The following is a 9,702-nucleotide window of genomic DNA, read 5'->3' on the forward strand; positions in this document are numbered from 1 at the left end:
TCAGCAGACTGTGATATGGCTATTTCTTGGAGAGACTCCTTCCCCTCCAGGAGACTGTCAAACATGATGATAACACCAGCCCAAAGGGTGTTGCTGGACAGCTTCAATGTGGTGCTCTTATTCTTCTCACTTTGCTTGGTGAGGTAAATTGCTGCTATAACTTGATGACCCTTCACATGCCTAACCATTTCTTTGGCTCTCTTGTAGAATGTATCCATTGTTTTCAGTGCCATGATGTCCTTGAGGAGCAGATTCAATGCATGAGCAGCACAGCCAATGGGTGTGATGTGAGGGTAGGACTCCTCCACTTTAGACCAAGCATCCTTCATGTTCACAGCATTGTCTGCCACTAGTGCAAATACTTTCTGTGGTCCAAGGTCATTGATGCCTGCCATCAGCTCATCTGCAATGTAGAGACCGGTGTGTCTGTTGTCCCATGTGTCTGTGCTCTTGGAGAATACTGGTTGAGGGGTGGAGATGTAGTTAATTATTCCTTGCCCACAAACATTTCACCATGCATCAGAGATGATTGCAATACAGCCTGCTTCCTCTATGATTTGCTTGACCTTGACTTGAACTCTGTTGAACTCTGCATCCAGCAAATGAGTAGATAAAGCATGTCTGGTTGGAGGGGTGTATGCTGGATGAAGAACATTCAGAAATCTCTTCCAATACACATTGCCAGTGAGCATCAGAGGTGAACCAGTTGCATACACAGCTGAAGCAAGACATTAATCGGCATTTCTCTGACTACGTTCCTCCATTGAGTCAAAAAAACTTCTGATTCCAGGAGGACCATTATCTGTTGATGTCAATAAAGTGTCTGACTCATCATTTTCACCTCAAATATAAGTAGAGGGACTTTTGTCAGAGGTTACTTGTTATAAGCGCTGAGGGAACTTTATACACTTGGCCAGATGATTCAGCATCTTTGTTGCATTCTTCACATATGATTTGGCACATTATTTACAAACGTACACAACTTTTCATTCTACTTTAGCTGCAGTGAAATGTCTCCACGTACCAGATAGTGCCCGTGGCATTTTCCTGTAAAAAAAACAAATACAATTCCATGTACAGATAAATAGTTAAGCAGTTAGAATAAACAACTCCTTTGTAAGACAAATGTTTTAAAAATGAAACATGTATGGAAACAGGTGTATTAACACTCCTCAGTTAGCAGGCTCAATTAAGCTAAAACCCACATGGTAGCAAAAACTAACTAGCAGAAATTGTTAACACTTTAGAAATTATTTAAACATACTTTGCTGTAGGCTACTATTTACTAGTTAACAAAAAATCAAGTATGTCGTATAAAATATATTCACCACACCCAGATTGCAATCAAAACTTACCAGAAAGCATGTAGTCTTTGGCTCAGACACTGTAGTAGTGTGGGTTCAATAGCATCTCATTAGTGTGCAAGATCTTGAGAATCAGCTGTACATGTGATGGAATAGTGCACTGCACATGTGATGGAAGGATGTACTGTGCATGCAGAGGGTTGCAATTCCATTGGCAATAGTTTAACCAAAATATGCCACCAGACCTAGAATTGCCTTATGTGTATCCCAAAAAAGTGTCACTGTTATAAGCTAACCATTTTGATGAAGTTAAGCAAAATTCCCTAAATGCCAGGACTTAACTTCACATAGAAAATTTCCCAAAAAATAAACTGACATTTATCGGAAAGTTTCCGACCTTTTGCAACCCTACTCATAACACATATTGGCAAAGGAGACTTGGATGCCTATGCTCTCACAGCTTATAGTGAAAGGTGTCGTAGGTGTATTGTTGACTGTGAGGTTGTGACTGCAGTCGCATGCACTTGCTATGTTTTAATGCAGGAGAGAAGGCGGCAAAAAGTGGGATAGAACAGGATGTTTTGTGTTTTCAGCCGGAACCTGTATAGTCCTGTAATATTCATCCATTTGTGTGTTGTAGATGGGGAAAATATTTTTCCCAAGACGCATGCTCCTCAATTATGTACATCTGAAACTGAGCATGAATATTAAACGACCATCAAGGCTGGAGCTGGAGAGAGATGGAGAAAGAAGAGGGCGCACTCAGACATTCAACAGGATACTCATGTGACTTTAAAGATTTTAAAGCTTTTCTCCCATTTGGTTCTTGTGGCACTTATCTTCACTCTCTCTCAAAGCAAGGATAAGGAAATAATGTGAACCAAATTGAATATGTGCTATTTGTTCATACAAATATCAAGTGGGTTTTCAAATAATAGAGATGTGTCCATACCATCAAATAATACTGTTTAGTACAGTAGATACATAAGTAGGCATTAATAAAATCCACAATAATCCTTCTATACTCCATTTTCTCTGATTATAGTAACTCTTACACTCTTATGTGTTGGAGTGTGTACACCAGAGGTGTGGGCTCGAGTCACATGACTTGGACTCGAGTCAGACTCGAGTCACAAATATGATGACTTGAAACTCAACTTTGACTTTAACACCAATGACTCGTGACTTGACCTTGAGCCTTTTGACTCGATATCCTCCCCAAGCCCAAATATAAAAAAATGATGCTATTAAAAAAAGTGTGCAGCCCATCAACTCTTCATTTAACTGATTAAAGTTAGAATCGGACAGCAGCCAATCAAATTGTGCCAGCGGAAAAAAGGTTGCGCGTGGCAGTGCAGAGGAACGTCGGCGGGAGAATTCATATTGAGCCATTGGAAGATGATACCCCAAATTATTACTTTCGGATAGACAGACTACGCTGTAGTCAACAAAAAATGGATTGTAACTTTCAAAACATGCGGGAAGAAAATTATAGATGGGGGCGCAACAACTTCCAACTTTGTTTGACATTTGAAGCTGAACAAAGAACGGTAAGTCGTGGCTAATATAGCCGACAGCTATATATAGCTTTGCTAGTATAGTATACTTTGCATGTAGGCTAACATAATGTTAAATCAATGACCTCCACACAGTCAGCCAGTGCGTGAACGTGATCATTGCACCCAAGATTGAGACCGGGCAAGATTGTGCTACTGCCCCGCTCAATTATCTTTTTATATGCTTACAGATTTGAAAAATACCAGATTAACAAAAGTGTCACAGGTGAACCACAACAATCTCCAATCTCACAGTTCACAGAGACCCGTGTAGGGCAGTACAGCATGAATCATCCCCAGCAGAAAGCTATCAACAATGCAATACTGTCCGACCTGGTTATCAATTGTAACATGATAACCATCGTCCGACCGAAAGATGAGGGGGTTCCTTGGTGTCACTGTGCACTGTATGGAGAAAGATGGAGAGAGGATACAGCTCAAGTCCAATCTCTTGGCCTGTGACCTCTTCAAAAGGCCCACACTCGGCCAAAAGAATCTGTGAGCAATTTGAGGCCATATGTGGTGAGTACAGCATTAAAGATAAATTGGACTATATCATTAGTGACAATGCTGCCAACATGAGAAAAGCATTCACGGTGTGCTTCCTCATTGAAATAGAAGACGAAGTACATGACAAAGATCACCATGATGACCCAGACCTCTGGAATGACCTAACCCGGGAAGACCAGCAAACAGTGGATGCTGCTATTGCAAAGAAACAGCGCTTGCAGCTGGTGGTGAGAGATGGCTTGAAAGAAACAAAAGTGATGACTCCTCTTTCAAAGTTATCAAGAATCAGCTCACTGCTACATACAAGCACAACATTCAAAGAGGTGGTTGAGGCTGAATTTGGGGAAAGAGGCATCCCTGCTGCTGTCAACACAAGATGGAACTCAACACTGAGACAAATGAAGGCAGTTATCCAATGTGACCATCTAAAGCTCAGTCATGTTCTAGAAAAGGCTGGGCACAAGGAGTTGTTGTTCACAGTACGGGAGTGTAATAAGTTGAAGGAGTTGGTGGACATCCTGAAGGCATTTAGAGAAGCGACAGATGTGACACAGGGGGAGAAGATAGTCACAAATCAGTTCTGTTGTTCCCTCGGTCCTGTCCCTGAATCACCACCTGGAGCAGCGGAAGCCTCAAGTCCATTTCCTGAGCGGCCTGGTCAGAAGTCTCCAGGCATCCCTGAACAAAAAATCTATTGGAATCTTCATCAATGTGAAAATGGCCAGGACACAAGATGGAATCACTGCCCCCTTTTCAGATCCAGTCTACCTCAAAGCAGCTGCCTTGGATCCGGCTTTTTCTCTGATGTGGGTGGAGCACCATGTGCTGGTCAAGGAGGAGGTCAAGGAGGAGGTGGCACAAAGTAAAAGGTAAATATTATTGATTTTAATGTGACTTCTCATAATTTAATCCAATTGACCGGAACAATAATATTTTTTCCAGTTTAACCCACTGCATCACCAATACTCTAATACCGGACTTTTTGTTTCTGCTATGCTTTAACATGTTTTTCCAGAACTGATTCTGCAAGATGCTGCAGGGACTGAGAAAGCTGTACCTCTTGTTGATGAGGAAGAGCGAGAGGACCATAGTCTTGGACAAGAAGAAGGGCTGTTTGCAGCATACTGTAAGAGGCAGAAGAAAGCTGTTGGGACCTCTCCAGCACTACAGCTAAGTCACTACCTTGACATATGCGAAGGACAGAATGCCCTCTTGTTCTGGGCAATGAACAGGAAGGCTCTTCCTTCACTGTCCCGAGTGGCCATCAGGGTCTTGGCAGTGCCTCCAGTGGAGCGTGTCTTCAGCCATGGTGGCATCATACTGCAGGCCTCGTCGTGCACAAATGACTGACAGACTTTTATCGAATTTGGTCTTTTGCAAATGCAATGCATCACAGGGCCCTGAGATAAGAGAAGAAATGAAACTGTTTATGCATTGCACACACACACGTAGTCTCCATGTTCAGGTTTTATCTCCCATCTTTGGGATCTGTATTTTTTTCTCAGACATTCAGGCCAGTGTTCAAATTGTAGGCCTACTTGAAGTTCAGTGTCGGTTGTTAAATAAATTACTGTAACTTTATGGCAGGATTGTTTTAGGTGTCTAGAGTGTACCTGGAGAGAGAGCACTACAATATGTTGTTTTTGTTGTCATATTGATGTGTCTTTCTCATGGCTACCCATGTATTTCCATGGAAATATAAAGTTTATTTGGAAAGTAATAAATATATGTTTTTAAAAGCATTCATGATTTGCGTAAATGTAATATACTATTACTCCTGTTAAATATGAAATGTATTACATTTGGTGAAGAGGACATTATGACTTGTTAAGGACTCATTAACTCATAAGTTTAGGGCTTGAGACTTGACTTGATACTCTACGGTCTTGACTTGAGACTTGACGCAGACTTGCCTGTCTTCACTTGATACTTGACTTGGGACTTGAGTGCTAAGACTTGAGACACACTTGTGACTTGTAAAACAATGACTTGGTCCCACCTCCGGTGTTCACTATCTGCGCTACAGTACATGTGTTATACAAGCTGCGGTTTGGAACTAGCTGGTATGTGAGTTAAACCAACTGTCTGTTTTGGGGGTAAGATCCGACTATATCTCACACAGCTATTTGGAGGAAAATAACAAAAACGAAGAGAAAATAACCTACTTTGCATGAGCATAATATAAAGTTGTCGTCAAAAGTGGACACCTTGTCTCATAGAAGGAATTATACATCAAATGACAATAAACATGTGGAACCTACGGTGTTTATTTCCCAGGTAGAATGAGTGATAGCTAGGTTTTCACTTAGGACTCCTGAGAGGCTAGCAAAGTTGAATCAGAACCACTAGCTGGAAACTTGCCTAATACCCCTTTGGTTAGCTATAACCTCAGTTTAAATGCTATGTTTCATACATTTCTGAATATGGATTGAAGACAGAGATGGATTCAAATTAACTTGAAGAATCCCCGTACTCTTTATTTTAGCCTATTTGAGATCCATCTGTATATTACTCATCTTTTTGGGGATCAAGTTTTAAAACACTGGACTTTTCCTGTCATCTTTTGCTCTTCCGTAAGCTTCAATAGTGATATGTATAGAGCCCCAGTAACCAGTATCTAATACTGCCTCCCTGTGTGATGTACTGTAAAGGATGGCTGTTGGAACAGGAGCCTGATCCTGGATCCCAGATGAACTCTTAACGTCCCACCAAGGACAACACCACCGACAGCATTATAACTTTGTGGGCTGTAAGCCCCCCACAAAGCACAAAGGGCAGAGCATCAATAATGTCCTTGTCCACACTGGGCACATCGCAAAGACACTGCATCGCCATTGTTGGGAGAAAGAAAATGAATTGAACAAGGCACGAGATGATCTACCACCCAGTTGTGTAGAATATTGGCAGAGCCCAACTCTGGCAGTATATTTACTAAAGAGACCGGTCAGGTGGAAAGGTGACAGAGGGACCGGCGGGAGAGCCTGGGCGCGGGACCATTGGTCCCCTGTGAAGGAGATGCTCACCCTAGCCTTCGCCACTGCTGATACCAGACAGAGTTCACAGCACTGTGCTGGGGAAGAGAATATATTGTGGTGAGAGAAGAGAAACAGGTTCATTATAGCTCAGGAAATAAACAGCACATTATCTAGAGGAAAAAAGGTCTGGGAACCGCTTCCAAGAATTTAACCAGCAACATAGGGTGATAATAACATCTCATAAACACAGCAACAGCTCTGCTGTGAACCCAGCATTTCGCTGAGATGGTTTCCTTGTGATTATATATATATATATATATATATATATATATATATATATATATATATATATGTGTATATATACACAACTTGATTGGATTGCATCTGATACATTAGTGACTTGGTTGTCTGTTGGCATGTAATTTTCCAATGAAGGCACTGCTATCTAGGTGGAGTGATAGAGGAAGACAAGAAGTAATTTGCAAAGTCCCACTGAGAATAAACAATATGATAATAAGGCCTTTGCCTTTGGAAGCACAGTGTATCCTCTGACTACTTTGAAGCGCTAATTAGTTATAAGCTAAGGTGGTCTCATTCCGCATTGCAACATAAATGTCACTGGCAATGTGGCGACGCCTGAGTCACTGATTCACAAAATACTCCAAAACCCAAATTAATTATCCTTTCATTGGACTAAGGAGGTGGTGTGTGATGTGAATGTAAACAAAATAGTCTATTTTATTCTGAATCTGATTTAAATGTTTGTTTTTTTGTGCTCCTATTCCTCACAGGGTAATACAGCATTCCCCTCCCACAATGACAGCCATTTTGATCCTCTTTACAGAAGCTTTGGGGGAATTGTTTACTCCATAAACTTCTCTGTTGTTGTTCTTCAGTGTCAGTGAGTCACAGATTCGTTCAGCTACAGCAGAGGCAGAGAGGGCTGTGGGTGTTTGGGTTGGCCTGCTCTGGGGCTGCAGTGCCCGTGGCTCCAGGACCATGGCACCAGGTCCCACTTCTGAGAGGTTCCGTCACAGCTGGGCAACGGCGTGGAAAAGCTTTGATGCCGGTGAACACAGGAGTGAGGCGGTGGGGGATATGAAAGGTGAGCAGACAGCCAGAGAAGTGAGAGCAGGCATGGCTGGGTGGAGCAGAGAACCACAGAGGAGCAGCTAGAGACAGGGAGAGGTCATCTGATAACTGGAGGAGGAGAAATTACCACAACTCCTCAGGAATCACACCTCTGGTTAGTCAGGCTGAGAATCAATCTTGAGTTCGGGGGGTAGGGAAGACCACTCTGTAGATACAGAGGGTCACTAACACATCTAACAAATGAAAACAGACAGCTTTGAACCATCATTCCCACACACAGAAAAATAAGTGAAACGAGGCACAGTCTATGTAAGTGTTGATGATTTAATTTGACTAAATACTGGTAATAAAATCAAATGTCTGATGTGTCTGCCTGTCTTGTATATTTGTTTTCCCCCTCTATTTTCTAGTTATCAATATATATTCTAGTTAATAGGTTGAAGTACAATAGAAAAAACATAATTTGCATTTGGATCTTGAGTCTATACGGGGGATTGATTGTATCTCGTTACGGGGTATTCATTTTTCTGTCAGCTAAATTGCCTTAATTTATTCTGTATAATTATTATAGTGTATATCTCTCCCTGTTTGACATCAAAGACAGTCACGGCCAAATATATTGAGGGCTGTGGGTGTTCTAAAAACGAATGGAAGAATAAGAACTATTGCACATGGCAGGTGCTTCTCACACAGCATTATTTTGTGAAATAAGAACACATCTTGCCATTTAATCAACACTTAGCTGCCAGCGCAACATAACACGGTTGTTCTTTCCCCCACACTGCTGAGAGAGACACAAGAAAGCCTGATTGAACCTTGACCGCAAAAACCCACCTAAACAAGCCTAAATCTTCTAAAATACTTTTAAGAAAAAAAAGATCTCCACATCTTGTTATTGAAACTTAATATGGGGGAAACTTAAGTAAAAAAAAAATAATATGTAGAAAATAAAAACAATGGTATTGACAACATTATTGGCACCCTGGATCTAGTACTTGGTTTGCTGAGCATTTGGCCAAGATAACTGCAGACAATGAGCTTGCTGCCCCTTTCTACTGGCAATTTGGCGAATTCTTCAGCTGCAAACTGCTCCAACTCTTCAATGTTTAAGGGATGCCTTCGATCAACTGCTGTTTTAAGATCTCGTCATACAGTAGGTTTTCAATGGGATTCAGATCTGGACTCATTGCTGGCCACTCCAGAACAGTCCAGTGTTTCTCCTTGAACCACTCCTGGGTGCTTTTTGACTCATATTTGAGGTCGTTGTCCTGCTTGAAGGACCATGACCTTTAACAGAGACCCAGTTTTTTGACACTGGGTTGAATATTGGACTCCAAAATACACTGATAATCTGCTGATTTCATGATGCCTTATACACGTTCAAGCCCCCAGTACGAAAGGCAACAAAACAATCTCACAGCATTATTAAACCTCCCTCATGTTTGATTGTTGGGAAGGTGTCATTTTCTTTTAATACTTAATTTGGTTGTCGGTGAACATAGCACTGATCATTCCCCAAGATTTAGGCTTGTTTAGGTGGGTTTTTGCGGTCAAGGTTCAATCAGGCTTTCTTGTGTCTCTCTCAGCAGTGTGGGGAAAGAACAACCGTGTTATGCTTCGATGGCAGCTAAGTGTTGATTAAATGGCAAGATGTGTTCTTATTTCACAAAATAATGCTGTGTGAGAAGCACCTGCCATGTGCAATAGTTCTTATTCTTCCATTAGTTTTCTCCGTTGGTTTGTATTTTTGTTGAAACATGACAACGTTTGTTGAAAGAGGTCAAGATCTGACATATGAGGCTGCAATGAAATATCACTTCCTGTAGGTAACCTTACAGTTCTCCAAACTGTACATTGTACACATGCTGTGCAATGTTCCCTCCCTCATACAGTGAAGGACATTCTTATGGCCTAAACTCATCAAAGTTTAGGTGGGTGGAATTACCTGGATAATTTATTGTATTGATGTGTGTGTCCATTGCCAACAAATGGACATGTGCGGGAACAATCAATGTTGAATAATGCAATGGTAAGGAATAGGTGGAAGTGCATACTGACAGCTTTATATTGAGAGAAATGAGTTGTATATTTTATCTGGAAGTATTGATCATTTGGAATCTGCAGTTGGAAGGGTAATATCTGTACAGTATCTGTAGCAGCATCTTTTTTTGCTTTCACTGCTATGATGGAGAAGACAGTGGAAGGTGAATGTGGAGGTGGAAAGCTTGATGGAACACTGTCTCTGCCCTTTGAACAGAAAGGATC

General features: G+C 41.4%; 1 pseudogene; it reads left to right on the forward strand.

The window, feature by feature from the left end:
* Positions 1 to 3,438: 3,438 nt before the first annotated feature.
* LOC149971366 (uncharacterized) lies at positions 3,439 to 7,521 on the forward strand (annotated as a pseudogene).
* Positions 7,522 to 9,702: the final 2,181 nt, after the last annotated feature.

This window comes from Oncorhynchus mykiss, chromosome 26, assembly GCF_057628025.1.
Source record: "Oncorhynchus mykiss isolate SJ-2025 chromosome 26, ASM5762802v1, whole genome shotgun sequence".
NCBI lineage: Eukaryota > Metazoa > Chordata > Actinopteri > Salmoniformes > Salmonidae > Oncorhynchus > Oncorhynchus mykiss.